The sequence below is a fragment of the Chelonoidis abingdonii genome, chromosome 20, assembly GCF_003597395.2.
Source record: "Chelonoidis abingdonii isolate Lonesome George chromosome 20, CheloAbing_2.0, whole genome shotgun sequence".
Taxonomy (NCBI): Eukaryota; Metazoa; Chordata; order Testudines; family Testudinidae; genus Chelonoidis; species Chelonoidis abingdonii.
Genome location: NC_133788.1, coordinates 16,315,086 through 16,332,663, shown reverse-complemented (window position 1 = coordinate 16,332,663; position 17,578 = coordinate 16,315,086). Strand labels below are relative to the sequence as shown.

The 17,578-nt window shown below is 44.0% G+C and overlaps 1 protein-coding gene across 8 annotated transcripts in view; it reads left to right on the top strand.

Annotated features, from left to right (window-relative positions):
• CUEDC1 (CUE domain containing 1) overlaps window positions 1-17,578 on the top strand; it is a 123,600-nt gene that overhangs the window by 49,331 nt on the left and 56,691 nt on the right. Inside the window, exon 1 of one of the 8 annotated variants that reach the window (XM_075059552.1) lies at window positions 7,138-7,261. The exons of the other annotated variants lie outside the window; for them this stretch is intronic. The gene's annotated coding sequence lies outside the window, so the exon portion shown is untranslated. Of the gene's footprint in view, window positions 1-7,137; window positions 7,262-17,578 lie in introns of those variants that run through there. 8 annotated transcript variants of the gene reach the window in all.

Here is a 17,578-nt window from a genome sequence, read left to right as displayed (position 1 = left end):
CTCACTACCTGCTCTGCATTGTGTGTTACTTTGCTAACTAGATTGCGTGGTAAGATATCTGACTTCTGGAACCTTAGGCAAATGGTTCAGTGACTGCTTTTCCTTCAGCAAAGAATGCCTGATCACCCCTTAGAAAAGCGATATGTTAGGTATAAGGTACAATGAAGATAATACCCTCGTAGTATTTTTCATAGACCCAGAGGTTTTCCCAGTTGTCTTGGTCCAGAGTTTTCTCTTCCTGCTTCCCCCACTGAGTGCTGCCTCAGAGGTGGATGTGTTTCAGTGGTGCTCTGTGTGTGGATAGTTTATGAAACACTGTGGGAACCTTTAGGAAGAGATTCCCTATGTCCATAGAAAATGCTATTGCTGCAGGGTAATTGCTTATGACAGAAATGGTGGTTTCCCAGTTTTGAATCTTGAATGCCCCTTTGGACTCTTCTGGGCTCAAAGAAGGATTTTTATAAGTGAGCCTGAAGATATGAATGGAAGAGTAAGCTGCAGTAAGAAAGCATTCTAGAGCAGCATGTGACATACGAGCAATAACTAGCTTTGAAGTGATTACAAAAAACATGATCACTGTTTTGACTGTGCATGCCACTCATAGGAACATAGGGTTCCTATACTATATCAGACCAGCTGTGCATCTAGTCTTAGAACCTTGTTTCTAATAGAGGCCAGTGTAAGCTGCTTCAGAGAACAATGCAAGAAATCCTGCAGTAGTCAGCTATGGGATAACTTGCCCCTGTGGAAAGTTTCTTCCTGACCTCTATGAATTTAGAAATTGGCTTATGCCCTGCAGCAGTATGGTTCATCTCCTTTCCAAAACTCTTGTGTTTTGTTTTTGTTTTTTCTTTTAAATCCCTAATATAACCACTCTGGATATTTTTGTTATCCATATAACATCCTATGTTTTTCTGAACCTCACTAATCTCCTGGTCTCAAAAGATGTCTTGTGGCAAAGATTCCAACTGGCTAATTGTGCATTGAGTCTCCTCCTCCCCCAGTATTTATCAACTGACTCCCAACTGTGGCAGAATCTCAACAGATTAGCATACAAGGTGGTTTTTGTTGTTGTTTTTTAGTCAACCAGCTGTTACGTTGTTTTGCGGTGCAGAAGAATCCTAGTTCCCCAAAATGACTCGTGGGAGATACTTTATACAGAACAGTATCTAGTCTCCTTATTGTAAATTGTAATGAAATTTGTCTCCTGCTTTGAGGCCTTTGGGCTCACAGAAATGTGTGCCTACCACACTGACAGAGTAATTAACCATCACCTATATGTGGTATTTAAAATTTACTACTTCACACCTGCATAGCTTTTCATACAAGTGTTTCAAGTGTTACCAGTGCTGCACAACACCCCATAAGAGAAGTGGTCTAGATTTCACAGGTAAACTGAGTTATAGGCCTCAATTCCACAAAGTATGTGAGCCGTGTTTAAAACTTTAAATCAGTGGGATTTAAGAACATGATTAAGTGATTTGCTGGCTTTCCCAAGGTCACACAATGAGTTAGTGGGAGAGCTGGGAATAGAGTCCAGGAGCCCTGACTCCCAATCCCCCTTGCTCTAACCACTGGACAACAATCCATTCCTTATTATAAAAAGCAAAGATACCTTAAACATTCTGCTGGACTGTACCTCTGGTTCTCTGTCTGGGGTTTTTAAAGCAGCATTTTATGGATAAATATCACTTAAAAAACTGATTGTTGTGTGCATGTTTTGTAGATTTTTTTTTTTTAAAACAAAAATATTTGTTGTTTAATTTTTAAAGTAGCATAAGCAGCTGTTCCATAGAGACTGACATCAGAAGTAACCACAGACTGAGAGCAATAACCAATTCACTAGCTGGTAGTGGAAGGGGACACACAAAAAGCCAAGATGCTATATTAAATACACATTGTAGCCAGAGTGGTAAATTGACCCAGCTGTTTTCCTTGGTTTGAATGGTTATTTCCTTGGATTAGAGTAAAACAGTAGTCACGGGCACAAAAGCCTCACGCACAGCGGAGAAGTCAAACCGAAAGAAATACTAATAATATAGAGCAAGGCTGGTCTAGTGGTTAAAGCCCTGGACTGTGACTTGGGACACCAGGGTTTAATTCTCAGCAATGCCACAAACTCTGAGTGACTTTGGGCAAGTCACTTAATGCCTCTGCCTCGGTCCCCACTGTGTAAAAGAGGGATAATTATTCTTCCTTTTACTGTTTGTGTCTTGTCTATTCAGATTATAAACTCTCTGAGACAGGGACTGTATCTTCCTATGTATATGTGCACCCAGGACAATGGGACCCTGGTCTCAATTGGGGACTCAAGGTACTACTGTAATACAAATAATAAACCAGTCATAAACAAATAATATAGGATAGATAGAGGAAATAAAGATTAGGCAATTAAAAAAGGGCCTGATCACCCCCTTCTGAGGGAAAACCTACTGGAGGAGTCTTGTGGGGGGGGGGGGGGGAGGAGCGGGGAATCTACATCAAGTTTCCCTTGCAGAGAGATGCTGTGGGGGGCAGGGGTTGTGCATTCCATTGAGGTTGTTCTGTCCGGACTCCAACAGTCAGTGGTTGCCCCGAAGCCCTCCATCATGGAATTGGTGAGGAATTAATTTTCTTTCCTCCCTGATCCCTGCAGTGTGGATGAAGGGACAATATTAATTTCCTCCCACTCGCCCTGCTCCTGGCTACCTATTGCCCCATAGTCCTTACACAAGCTCCACTGAGGGGTGGAGGGGACTCTGTGAGGTCTCAGCAAAAGCTGAGGAGAATGTTGCAGTGGTGGTGGATGAATTCCCCCCATCTGTGCAAAAGCAGTGTGGCCCATCTATGGACCAAGGGAAATATGAATGAATCGTCCCTGAATTCTTACCCTGAATTAATTATTTCTCTGCATGATCTTAATTGAGGGCTTAATACTGCAAGGTTTTGTAGTGGGAGTTATGGTCACTCAGTACCTTGCAGGTTGGGGTCCAGGACTGGTAATTACTTTGGGTTTGGTTTTGCTTATAACCCCACTGAAAAAGCAGCAGAGAATCCTGTGGCACCTTATAGACTAACAGATGTTTTGGAGCGTGAGCTTTCGTGGGTGAATACCCACTTCGTCAGACGCAGGTAGTGGAAATTTCCAGGGGCAGGTATATATATGCTAGCAACAAGCTAGAGAAACGAGGGTTAGTTAGCAGGGAGCGGAGCTGTTACGCAGTTAGAGGGTGTAAACCAAGGGAGGGAAATAGCTTGCTGCTAGCATAGTACAACCGCTCCCTGGAGAAATTCCACTAACCTGCGCTGACGAAGTGGTATTCACCCGAAAGCTCACGCTCCAAAACGTCTGTTAGTCTATAAGGTGCCACAGGATTCTCTGCTGCTTTTACAGATCCAGACTAACACGGCTACCCCTCTGATACTTAACCCCACTGAAGTTACCTTGGCGTAAGATCAACACTGGGTCCTGTCTGAACATAGTTATTAATGTAAATAAACAAAAAATGGGCTGGTGCTCAGCATCAGTGTGTCTTGGAGGTATTTGGAAAGCTGTGCAGCCTCTGCCTACCATCAAATTTCAAAGACCTCCTGTGAGGGGCGGAGGGGAGGGGCGTGAGAATCCACAGCACAAAAAGCACACACTTGAGGAAGTGAAAGGAACAACTAAAAACTGTGCCAGGAAAGGAGGGTCACTGGGATGGGAACGGTCAATATTTAGTAGCCTTTGATTGTGGCCAAGAGTGACAGCATGTTATGTTGTCTGTGTAAATCAGTCAGGACTGCTGTCCATTAAGAAGCTTATAGTGGATTGTTAGTGACTCACCTTAGTGTCATTGGTTTTTGTCAAGAACATGACTTAAAGACTGCTATTGAAGAAAAGGCATTTTCCCCCTGCTGTCCCATCTCCCTTTTGTGAGGAAGGATGTGCTGGGGAAAAGGGAGATTTTCAAGCATTGTAGGATAGGAATGAGTCCTTGAAAATCCTAGTCCCTTTCGATTAAACTGCTTCCGCTAATGCTTAACTAGAAGGACAAGGTGTCTCATTAAATTTCTGTGCTTTGCAGTTAATAAGCGTTCTGCTTGTAATTTGGAAATGCTTGCTTCCTGCTGATTTTGACTCCATAAGGCAATGGCTCTGGAGAAACAAGTGTGCACGTGTCTTGGGAAGGAATAGCCGCTCCAGCTGTCCGTTACATTTAATGTTCCATCTGTGCCCTTGAGTTCAGTGGCATATTTAGGAAATTCGTACAGAAATAACCAGGCCTAAGCAGTGTTACCCAAGGATTTATATGGCTGGGGATTGGCTGGTTTTGATCACATGCTCCTGCATTTAATTGCTTGCCTGCTGCATTCTTTGCATCATGCTGCACGTCTGGATTGTTGGTTTGGTTTTCCCTCTGTGCTGACATGGAATGCACAGTACATTGAGTTCTACTGTTGTGCGTGCCGTGTTTCAGGCTGTGTTGAGGGCCTAATGCAAAGCCCATTTAGCAGCATGGCAAGGAACCTTTGATTTCAATAGGCTCTAGATCAGACCCTGATATAGCACCTTTCCTCCAAGGACGTTTTACTAAAGCATGCATTAAACCTTACAGCACCCCATCAGGTGTGTGCATACTATTTCTCCCATGTTACAGATGGGTAACTGAGGCCTTGGCTACACTTGAGAGTTACAGCGCTGGTGGTGGCTTTACAGCGCTGTAACTTACTCTCTGTCCACACTGGCAAGGCTCATACAGCACTGTATCTCCCTGGCTACAGCACTGGTTGTACTCCACCTCCAAGAGAGGAATAAAGAGAACAGTGCTGGTGCTGCAGCGCTGGGATGCCACTGTAAACAGTGATTAATCTTACTATGCTGTAACTGACCTCCGGAACCTTCCCATAATGCTTTTAAGTAAAGATAACACTCTTTTTGTTTTGTTGTGATGCCTCTGTTTGTTTTGTTGTGAACTTGGGGCTCCCAGAGCTGCTTATCTAAAAAACAAACACAACTACTGTTTGCTCCAGCAAGGCAGGCAGGGGGGATCCCTTTGGAATGTCCACAGGTAGCATTTGCTTGAGGAGAGAAGCGGGGGGGGGGGGGTCTGTTTCCGAGCAGCTTCTTATCTGGTCTGTGAGGAAAAAAACAGAGGGCTATTTGCATTTAGTGAATAAGAGAGAGGTGGGGGAAGGGGTCGGAACTTGCAAGGCAGGGAGCTGACAGTGTCAGCTCCAAAAAATCTACTCTCTCTGTCTCCCCCACGCGCCCTGTCACGCTCCACCCCACCTCCCTCTTTTGAAAAGCACGTTACAGCCACTTGAACGTTGGGATAGCTGCCCATAATGCACCGCTCCCAATACCGCTGCAAATTCTGCAAATGTGGCCACGACAGTGCGCTGGTAGCTGTCAGTGTGGCCACACTGCAGTGCTTTCCCTATACAGCTGTACGAAGACAGCTTTAACTCCCAGCGCTGTACAGCTGCAAGTGTAGCCACGCCCTGAGGCACAGCAAGGTTAAGTAACTTACCCAGCAGGTTGGTAGTACATCTGAGAATAGAAACAGGAGCCCTGATGCCCAGTCTTGTCCTATCCCCTCGAGGGCACTTCTTCCTGCTCTTCTCATGCAGACAGACGCTGTCCTGTGCACATCACCCAGTGCCTCTGGGAACGCTAACGTCCCACAAGTGTTAGCAGTCAAGAGTGCTACCTGCTCCTGCTGTTGCCACAAGGTTTAAAAAAAAATGATGGCTGCAAAGCTAAGCCTAGAAGCAAAGCAAGAAAAGGGGGCAAGGCTGCCTCCTGGTGGGCTCACTGGAGCACTGCGATGCATCATCCCTTTGGCCTGATACAGCACTTGTTGGTATACCTGACTGGGAGGAAGTGGTAAAGGCACTTGGGTCACTAGGCCCTAACAGCTCAAACATCCAGTGGGCCCCAGTAAGTACTTCAGTGACTACCTCCCTGCTTTGCTCCTCTCCATCTGTCCTTCCAGCTGCCACAGAGCTTTCCCCTTCCTGCTCATCACTGACCCCTAGAGCAGGGCAGAGTATTCCCCACAGCAGTTAGGAGAATGCTGCTGGAAGGCATATTAGTCAGGGTCCTGGACTAGCACATGTACGGCTACTGTCTACTGGGTGGAATGTCAGCCCTGCCAAGGGCATGTGATCATGCTATGGCCCTCTATGGGGCGGCTATGGCCTCCAAAATGGATGTGGCATACTGGTGGCTAACAGAAATCTTGCTTGTGGTCAAGTAAAAGAGTCATGTTTTTTCCTGGAGGGGAAGTTCCCAAGTTCTGTTCCCCTGCTGCTGTGTTAGGTGACTGTGGCATAGCTGGCCACTGAACTATCTTCGTAGGTGGCTGTTTTTGAAGAGCACTGGTGTAAGTTCTGATTTAAAGAAAGCGTGGGAATTCAGTCATCTTAGTGCCCATGTCACAGCTGCCTGTTCCATGTGGTGCAGTTCTCAAGGGTAGCATGGAAAAGAGAAGAATACAATGAAAGAGGGGTGCGTGTGTGTGTACCACTACTACCCACTGTGCAGGATGCATTTAGGACTTCTCAGCTGTGTATCATAGGCCCTATACTGCTAACAGTTGAAAGATTCCCTTTATCCTTACACTACAGTATTCTACAGTAATATTTCAAAACGCTACCCTATGGCAATGTACTGTAGCAATCTGTGCGATCACTGTACCATTACTACAGTATTATTTTTTTGTAGGATTAGCTCCACAGGCAGGGACCTGTTTTTGGGGAGAGGAGTATCAGCGTTCCACCTCATGCTGTCCTCCTGATGTGGCGCATAGGGACAATTCTGTGGGGTGACTGCTATTTTTGGGAGTTGGCTAAAAAGATAGAAGATCACCTTTTGTGTTGAAAGGTAAGAGTCTCAGTAGTTGGTGAGCAGTGCAGAGCAGAGCTGCAGGCTGCAATTAACAGCAAGCTCTGTTTCAGGTTAGCTGTTTTTATAAAGCAAAAGTCAGATAATTTAATCACTAAATGTAAGGTTTCTTTGTTTTGATTAGAAGAGTGATGCCACATCTGTGAAGTTCCTTGCAGATCAGAAATTTCTTGTGGTAGAGCTCTTTGGCTTGTTCTGCATTTCTGTCATCTTTTCCTCATGTGTGGTGTTCAATGCCCTCCATGTTTATTTGACTTGTAAAATAGGCTGGAAACTTAAACTGATTTCAGATGGAGACAAATGCATTTTGATGTCAGCAAGGAAAGCCAGAGGAGAGAAGGTCTCTCTTCAGTCACCTGGCAGAAGGATTTTGTATCTGCATCTTTGCTTAAGGCAGCCTCTTGCATTTAATTTATTTTACATTGACACAAGGTAGATTTTTACAGAGATTCATTTAAATTATACAAAGGGATACAGGGTTACTCTTATCATTCACAGTTGCTTGACCTATTGTTTTTTAAATCCCTTCTTGGAAACCTCATTTCATGTTTGAATTCCCTCAACTATTTTAGGAATGTCGGCCTACCAAGATCAAATTACCTTTGATGAAACACATGCAAAGCAGCCTTACAGGGCAAGGAATTTTTTGATTAAGTACCTGTGCTATCTCATTAATATAGACTTAATTTAGAACTAGGGCTGCAACTCTGCCATGGCAAATATGTGTGAAAACCATAGATTAGTCATGGTAAAAGTACTAAAGGCCAGACATTTTGTGGTGGTTAATCACCTTTGCTCATGGGATCAGTCTACCTTTAAATGTAATTTCTTTTAGAGCAGGTTGTGTGGTGTTTTTTTTGTAGGAGTGGTTTGTGGACCAAATTCAGTCCTGGTGTAAGCAGGATGCAATTCCCCAGTTGGACATCTGTGTATCCTCCTCCTCCAATATGATATCAAGGCCCTGATCCTGTAGTCAACTCCATGCAGGGCTCTGTGCACTTGTGGCGCCTCATTGCAGAAACAGGGCCTAAGTTTCCAAGCCTGGGTGATGGGGAAGATAGGAAAATTTCCAACAGTCATAGAGAGAGGGAGGACTTAGGGTGGGGAGAGGTGAGTTTAGTTTAGCCTTACGCTTGAGTTGGATTTGGCTCAGTGACTTTTAGTTGAGTTAAATTGCTTTATAAACCTACTGGGTGCTGTGCAGAGCTGACATCTGTTCATCCCACAATGGCCTGCCATAAATCTGTTTCTGAAAAACTGAGTGGTTTAATTGGGAAGAGTTGGAAACAGCTTTATGAGTGACAAATGCCTGGGATGGAGCAGCATCTTCAGTGGTGCTCATTGTTTTTGTTGCCACAATCACTCTTTTCATTTTTAAATTTAATTTGAATGCCAGAGAACCCAAACTAGAATAATCTTGTTGGGCAAAATTCCTTGGTCTGTAGCTGTTGAAATATCTGATATCAGGTGAATCCAGGACTTGAGAGGAAGAGAAGGAAACTTTTTTTATTTGTGAGGTCAAAAATATAAACAAATTGCTACATTTCCTAATATAGAGAGACACATCTAACGCTTTAGGCTGGAATTTCCAAAGGAGCCTAAAGCATGCGGTGGATTTGGCATCACCTGAAGTCTTTAAATCAAGACTGTATCTCTTTTAAAAAGATATGTTATAGTTCAAAGCATGGTTATTGGGATGGATGCCAAAACTGTTAGCAGAGGTTCTTTGGCCTGTGTTATGCATATACTTGGCAGAATTAGATTTTAATTTTTTAAAATTATTTTGACAGGTATTATAGATGTTTATTTGTGGGAAATTTATGCAATTGGGTAGGCAGTCATTTAGTGAGAGTAGACACTGAGAGTCAAAAAAGTTAAAACTTTGTAAATGAAGCACAAATTGTCAACATCACACATTAAAATATACCAGGTAAATACAGTATCCTTAAATCAACATATCATACTTGTTTTTAATGTTCATTTGCTAGTCCATTTGTAATAAGTCCAAAGTCTAAATTACTGAATTTTGACTCTAATAAGTTCTCAAGCAGCATTTTTCTTTGCCTGTCTGTAAATTTTGATTGTCATGGATAGAAATATTTTTTTGTTGGTTTGTGTATGTATTGTGAAATCAATGTTTACTGACATTTAGCAATAAAAATATTATCCTTTGAAGCCTCGTTATGCTTGAGGTCAGACTAGATGATGATAATGTCCTTCAGGCCGTGAAATCTTTTAATCTGTAAAGGCTTTAAATACCCAAATTTCACTGGAAGTTGGGTGCCTACCACCCTCAAACCCCTTCTAAAAAAATATCCTGCCTTCTCTTTTAAAACTCGGTGTATAAAATATATTAAATACCCTCTTGCAACACCACTTGTTATGTAGGTAAGATTAGTGAGCCAAAGAACTCTGAACTATTGTTGCAAAGATACAGCTGGCGAGGGAGTGTGTGTCCGCATGAGTGTGCACATGTACTGCCCTCTACTGGTTGGAACTGAAACTTCACAACTGTGTCATAGGCCCTGAATCACTAAAAATTATAGGAGAGTCTACTTTTTCCTCAAGTGTTTTGGGAACCAAAAGCATCTAAGTTCTTTCTCTGCTGTTACCATGAAGTGCTGAGTGGTGGTAAGGTGTGGCATAGAGACAATTGTGAAGGCTTAGGTATCTGTGTATCTTTTACAGTGTCATAATGGGTAGAGAAGAGCAGGGCACAAGAGCAAACACTGGGAAGGGGATGCTTCTCATGGAGGAACTTAGTATTTTTACTCAGAGAGCAAAGAATAGATGATTTCCCCCATTTTGGTCATGTCTCCACTCTGGCAAAGGTTTCAGAGCTAGGAATGAAGAGTTAACAGGATTTGGCAATAGTCTAGATTGGGGGAGATGGAGAGAGATGAGTGTAACATGCCAAGTTTGCATGCCTGGGTGATGTGCAGGGCAGAGAGATTTCCAGAAGGGACAGAGAGGGGTGGGCTTGGGGAAGTTAGCTTTCACCACATTGAATTTGTGCTGGCAGCAGAATGCACAGGAGGAAATGTGAAGGAAGAGCACTAGGGATGAGACTCTGTCTAAGAGAGGAAAAGGCTTGCGGTAGAGCACAGAAATAGTAATAGAAGACATGAGAACTAGTGTGGCCCCGCCAGCAGCAAGGCAGGAAGAAAGGAGGGAAGGGACTAGAGACAGAACCTCAGGAGCACTAGCGATATTCTTTGGAGTTTAATGTATTGATCTGGGATTTTAAAAGGACAACCTAAACATGCTACAGTGTAAGACAAAACCTCCCCCTATCCTCCCAAACAATCCCCTAAAATGTAATGAGAACTGTGCTTAATTAAATTGGGATTTGGCTTTTATTTAAGGAAAATCAGCTCCCTGCCCCAGAACTAATGTCAAAGCCACATTTGCTTTGTAATATGTCAAGTTAGTGTCTGATTTCACTCCCAACCCATTTTTTTAGGCTTAAAAGTGTGTTAGTGTTCACGTCCGAATGATGACAGAACTGTAGGATCCTCCTTCCACTTGAACTGCTTTACATTGAGCCCATGTTCCTATCACAGATCTGTACTACCTGACCCCATCCCAATGGCTTGCTGGAGGATGTTAGGTGCTTTCCAACCCGCTGTCCAAGAGGTGTGCCACATTGCTGGCATTCTTCTGTTGCCTAGTGCTAAGATAAGTATCGTCGGTATTGTTGGGCCTGCTAATGACTCCATACCACTAGGTTTCAGCAGAGGCTGAGGGTCCAGAAAATCTGTTCTGTGTGTACTTCTTGTATTCAAGCTTTCAAGCAACAGATTGCCTGCTCCAGTGCTGGGAGCTAACACTAACTTAATTAACATCACAGCATTGTTTTTGTTTTTGTTTTATAAACACAGCCATTCTAATTGGACGGATGTGTGGGTAGGAGAGCCCTTTCTAATTGCTGGTTAGGAACATATTGGGAAAACTGCAGAGGCGGGGACCTAATGAAAGTTGAGTTGCCTGTTGCTGTGCTCAGTGATGTCTGCCGGCTGCTCAGATTTCTAATCGTACTTGGCACTTTATATATAGCCTCTTTATCTTCATAACACTTTCAGCACCTGCACCCTCTGAAGCAGGCAAGTGGGATTAGATGGGTAAACTGAGGCAGACAAGTTCAGTGCCTTGCCCACAATGACAGAGGAAGCCAGTGCTAGAGCTGAGATTAGAACCAGCTCCCAACTCTATGGTCCAGTCACTACAGCTTTACAGCTTATTCTGTTTTATATGTTCCCCCGTTACTGTAGTATCTGAGTGCCTTTCATGTGTATTTAAGATAACACCTTTTAATGTATTCGTCCTCACAATATCTCTGTGAGGGAGGGCAGTGCTACCCACCCCATTTACAGATGGGAAACTGAGGAAAAGAGAAACTTCAGCGACTTTCCCATCATCAAACAGGAAGTCTGTGGCAGTGCAGGGAATTTAACCCAGGTCTCCAGAGCTTAATTTGTGCCACAGCTTGCCAGGGCTCAGCCCTGGCATATCTAGGCTTGGCAGTTCATAGCCTCAGCACCTCTGGCCTTGGTGCATAAGTTATGAATATAAAAAGTTGCTTGAGCCCCGGCACCTCTTAAATTACAAATTAAGCCTGCAGGTCTCCCAAGTCCAAGACTGGTGCCCTGACCACTTGCCCATCCTTCCTCTCTGTTAGCGTGGTTACAATGATGATAAATTTGCATCTCTGCAGAAATTACTGTAGAGCTGCATGCTTTCTTTCCTTGTGTTTACATTGCAGTAGCATTCACAAGTCTCGAGCCAGGAGTGGGGCCCCATTGCACTGGGACACTGTGCAAATATACAATAGATAAGACCATCTCCACTGCATAGCTGAAGAGGAGGGTATAACATAGAGAGGGAAGGATTACGGGTAGACGCACACGTGGTTATGTAGACCGTTAATTGCCACCTTCCTAGCCATTCCAATCAGGCAGTTTGCTGTAGGTCTTCTGGTATGGACAAGTCTAGTCCTGAATGGACACTACTAGAACTCCCCTGCAAATGTGGGAGTGCCCTGCCAGCATGACCTCATGTGCATACTGTGTGGAGGAGGCCATTCAGCTCTACCAAATGGTGCTCCCCAGGCAGCGTCATGCTGTGCGGAGGACAAACAAAATGGGATCCTCCATACTGCCAAAGTGCTGCTATGCTGTTCCAGCGTGCTCTGGCCCCATTTCAGCATGGCCTTAGGAGGACAGGGTTGTCATTGTGCTGAAATTGCCTGAGAATAGGTAAGTCTCAGACAGCAAAGGCAAAATGTGGAGGGGGCAGGTTGGAAGAAAATGAGGAGGAGGAGATTATGGCAGAAACATCTGATAGAAGCTGGTCTCATTGGCACTGAGGGAAGGAGGTTTCATTAGCAGGGAGTGATGCAGCAGGCAGGCAGAGTTGTAGGAAAGAGATCTTTATCGAGCGTGCACGGGGGCCTGTGTTAAATGCTGAGGGGTGCATTTGTTTGGTAGTAGCAAGACACTGAACTTTGGTTGGGAGCTGGTTCTAATCTCAACTCTGAAACTGGCTTCCTTTGTCACTGTGGGCAAGGCCTTATCTTGCAACCCTGAGCCGGTGGTGTCATACCCAGCTAGGTTCCTTCTGAAATCTGATCCTCTTTCCCCATTGCCATTCATCGTACTACAGTGACTCCTCACGTAAGTCATCCCAGTTAACGTTTTTATATTGCTGATCAATTAGAGAATATGCTTGTTTAAAGTTGTGTAATGCTCTCTTCTAATGTCGTTTGGCAGCCACCTGCTTTGTCTACTGCTTGCAGGAAGACCAGCCCCTTGCAGCTAACTGCTGGGGGCTTGGAACCGGTGTGGACCGGCAGCCTCCTATCAGCTCCCTGCTCCCCTAAGTTCCCTGTGCAGCAGCTGCCTGCATTTCAGCTGTGTCCCTCCCCCCACTGCCATGTGCTGCTCCTGCCCTCTGCCTTGGAGCTGCTCCCCGAGACTCCTGCTTGCTGGGGGGGGGAGGGTAAGAAGATGGGGGCTAATGTCAGGGTGTCCCCCTCCCTGCAACTCCTGCACCCCACTTACCCCATCTTCCACAGAGCAGGGGGGACAGACCAGGACTCAGGGAGCTTGCAGCAGCTGCCTATCAGCAAGCTGATCTAATTAACAAGGCAGTATACTTAGGGGAAATGTGCATATCTCCCTCCATTCCTGCTGCCTTGTGTAGAGAGAGAATTAAACCTTGAGGGCTCAGCCAATTGCTAGTTCATCATTTAGCAGTAAAGGAAATATCCCACCCTCTGACTCCTCCACCTCAACCAAGCTTCACAATCATCATCACATTTCCACCACATGTATCTGATGAAGTCAGTATTCACCCACAAAAGCTTATGCTCCAATACATCTGTTAGTCTATAAGGTGCCCCAGGATTCTTTGTTGCTTTTTACAGATCCAGACTAACACGGCTACCCCTCTGATACTAATCATCATCACTGTCTACCAGTATTAAATTGTTTGTTTAAAACTTATACTCTGTGTGTGTGTGTGTATATCGATCTATCTAAAATCTTTATATATCTTTTGTTTGGTGAAAATTTTTTCCCCTGGAATCTAACCCCCTCATTTACATTAATTCTTATGGGGAAATTGGATTCGCTTAACATCGTCTTGCTTAAAGTTGCATTTTTCAGGAACATAACTACAACATTAAGTGAGGAGTTACTGCATAAAGGGGTGAACAATGGCATGGAGAAGTGGGGGGTGAGTAAGGAGGAGCTAAGTTGTGAAGGGCATTGAAGACCAAGGAGGCATTGTGTTTGGAGATTTGGATTAAATTCCTAGTTCTGCCACAGACATGCTCAGTGACCTGGGGCACGTAGCTTGCTAAGTCTAAGTTTTCCATCTGTAAAAAGAGGTAATGATACCTCGTTTCTCCCATCCTGTGTTTGTCTTATCTATTTGGACTGTAAGCTCTTCAGGGCAGCAACTGTCTCTTGCTTTGTACTAGGCGCTGTACATATGTAATAGGGCCCTAATCTTGGCTGAGACCTCTAGGCATTACGTTAATACACATAATAGTAAAAGTTTGGATTGTTTGCAGAGTAGGAGGAGAAGTCAGGGGAAGGAGACATGACCGTAGCAGCAATACAAACCTTTGGGAATTAAATACCCATAAAATCTGGCCCTTAGGTTCCTAACTCATGGAATTGAGGCATCTAGGTACCTTAAAAAATAAGGCCATATGTACTTAATGAGACAAATCTGTTTCTGCAGCGTCTGAAACGCACAAAAAACAAGCCAAGGTGGTGAACAGAATGGCTTGCTGATCTCTCGGTTATGGTTTTCCCTGTGTGCTCAGGTATAAGATGTGATAAAGTAAATAAATTTAAAGCTGATTTCATGTTAGGAGGTTTTTTGCCCCACAGCGGTACAGCCAATATTCTTATTTTACTTCATGTCTGGCAGGCAGCCAGCAAATGGCATTCTGTATCTCTCTGGCTACATCATTTCTATAAGCTCTTCCTCCAAAAGGGGTGAAAGACCATAGGAGAGGGTGTGTGAGGACTCACAGTTCTTCACACCCACCCCCTTCCTGCTGGAGAACAAAGATCCCTGTCCAGCATTCCCCATTAAATTAATTTCTACTCTCATTGCTTCCTGCTGCTGCCATGTCCAGTTCGTTTTCATTCGGGATGAGGAGGTGGGAGAAATCAAAACTGTTAAACTCAATAAATGAAGATCTCCCCACTTGTTTTGGACCTGTTCTTGCTGCCACAGTGGAGCAAGGGGCTGATCTCTTCCTGGCTATCCATGGAGATCAGGCGGCTTTGGTCAATAATGAGTATTTTCAGACGCTTCCTGGATTTTGACTTTGCTGGAGCAGAATGTGCAGGTTATTTTGTTTTCCCTGCTAATGACATCTGGGGATTGTGGTGTGAAGTGAGGTGCTCTCAACATTAATATAGAGAGGAAGGCATACCAGGTGAATGCTTAAGAGAGAATATGAGAGAGAGAATGGAGCAGCATGTGTGGATGGAATGCCTCATTTGGCTTTGTGTGCATGTATGTGAGAGAGAATGGAGATATTGGCATAGAATAGTGAGGGCTCACCATCTCTTTCTTCTTTGAGTCCTCCTGGACTGTTTTCCCTCTGCTTTAGTCAGCCTCACACTCCTGGTTGTGCCTTTATACATGATGAAATCAAAGGAGAAGAATGGTCTTGTGGATAAAGTATTGTCTGGAGACTGGGGAGATCTAGGTTCAACATCCAGCTGTACCACAGACTCCTTCTGTAACCATGGACCAGTCACTTAATTTGTCTGTGCCTCTGTCCCCAGGATAATACTTTCCTTCTCCTACCCTATATCTGTCATATCCATTTAGGTGGCTCATGCCCTGAAGAGCTTACAGTCCCTTTGTGCAGAGCCCATCAGAATGGAGCCCCAATCTGGTTTGGGGTGTAGGTGCTCTTTTAATGCTCAGAATAAATCCTGCCAGCCTGGTTTGTGTTTTAATGTAATTTTTTCATTTACACATACCTTAAACTGTGTTTTGCGTAATGTTTGCAACATTTCCTGTATGATCATTCTGCTGAAATCATAGAGCAAATGTAGTCATGGTTAATTTGGAATTCCTGGTGGTCCTGGTAGTACTTTTGGGTATGTGAAATATCAAGAGAGATCAGGATCTTTGTTGTACTGAGAGTAAATTGAGTACTTTCTGAAGGCATGCAGATAGCTCGCTTACCACCTCAGGCTGGAAGATGCAGCCCTCACACATTTTCCCATAAGCAGCTGTATGCAGATTTATGTCTAAAGAGAGGTTGTCTGATAGTTTACACCCAAATTGTAGATTGTCAAACTTAAAAACAAAACAAAACACAACCATCTTATTCCTGGAAATATTTTCAGAATTTTATTTAAATTAAGATTGGATGTTTTAAACAGATATTTCTAAAAAGATGCTCTAGTAGAACTACAAGTTATTGGGTGCAATGCAGGTATCACTGTGTAAAATCTCTGGCCTACCAAATTCATGACCATGAAAAATGTGAAATATAGTATCCCTCCATGAAATCTGGTCTTTTGTGTGCTTTTACCTTATACTATACAGATTTCACGGGGGGGAGACCAGTGTTTCTCAAATTAGGGATCCTGACACAAAAGGGAATTGCAAGAGGGTCACAAGGTTATTTTAGGGGGATTGCGGTGTTTCCACCCTTACTTCTGCACTGCCTTCAGAGCTGGGCAACCAGAGAGCAGCAGCTTTTGACCAGGTGCCCAGCTCTGAAGGCAGCGTGGACGCCAGCATCAGTGCAGAAGTAAGGGTAGCAGTACCGCAACCTTGTGACCACCCTACAATTCCTTTTTTTGGGTCAGAACCCCTACAATTACTATACCCTGAAATTTCAGATTCAAATAGCTGAAATCATGAAATTTACAATTTTTAAAATCCTCTGACAGTGAAATTGACCAAAATGGGCTGTGAATTTGATAGGCCCCTATCTATGATGCACAGATGGTCACTATAGGTCATCATCATGTTCCCCTCTGGCCTTAAAATCTATGAAAACAGGGAGGAGGAATTTTTGTTTGGGTTTAAATACAGCGTTTTACAGCCCAACCATTGTGTTACTGCATGCGGTGAGGCAGACCGTATTAAAGTGGAGCGGACAGGACTATCTTCATTGTCCAAGGTGAGAGGGATACAGAAAATAAACAAATGGTGAAAAGACAATTTAGATGTATGTTTTAATACAAAAAAATTCCATAGAATAGGCAAATATTTTTAATTGGCTAGTGTCTCTTCAAAAATATTCTTGTATTCTGGACTTTTCTTCCTTCCATGGTTGCTTTTCATTCTGCCACAAAGACAAGGGATGTACAATTAGGCCCTGATCTGGAATTGAGCACGTGAGTACTCCCATTACATTCACAGGCATAAATCTGTGTAGGATTGAGCCCTTTGTTAAGAACTCCTTTGCTTCTGGCCCTGTTCATCCATCATTATTTACATTCCTCTGTGCCCCTGCCTGACTGGATATATAAACATGGCATCAGTTAGACCTTGCTTTTCGGTCCTACAATGAAATGGAATGTAAATGGGACTAGAAGCTCGTTGTTGCTAGGTGAACTGAATGTTTCCTAAATGCTGTGTTTGAGCACTCCATACCAGCCATATGTTCTCCTAGCCCTCAAAGGGTCCTTGAAAGCATATCTTCAGATGTGCCTCAGTAACACCATCCCAACCTTTATGCAGCACAGGCAGCTTGTCAAAGGTGGCAGTGGGCATGACCTGTCACCCGTGCATCCGCTGTGCATCTGTAAATAAGGACTGCAGAGATACTGAGGATCGATTGATTCTCTGGTCCTGTTCAACATCTACATGCACCACTAGATGACTAGTCAGAGGACATAGATTCAAGCACCAGCAATATGCAGGTGACATACAGCTCTGTCCTTCACCACATACAACTATACCACTGCCCCCAAGGTGGCCCAGTGCTTGTGAGATCAGCTCATGGATGAAGAACAGCTCAGGTTCACCTTCAACCAGCAAGACAGAGGCGATGCTGGTGGGCAGAGGAAAGGACTTTGAAGAGTTTTCAGCCATGATGCAGTCTTCTGTGGTTGAAGGCACCCATAATTGGTCAGTTCAGTATATGGCTTAGGATTGCTCCTGAATTCCTTGCTGAAACTAATCTCTTAATAGCAGCACCCACAAGTACTGCTTTTT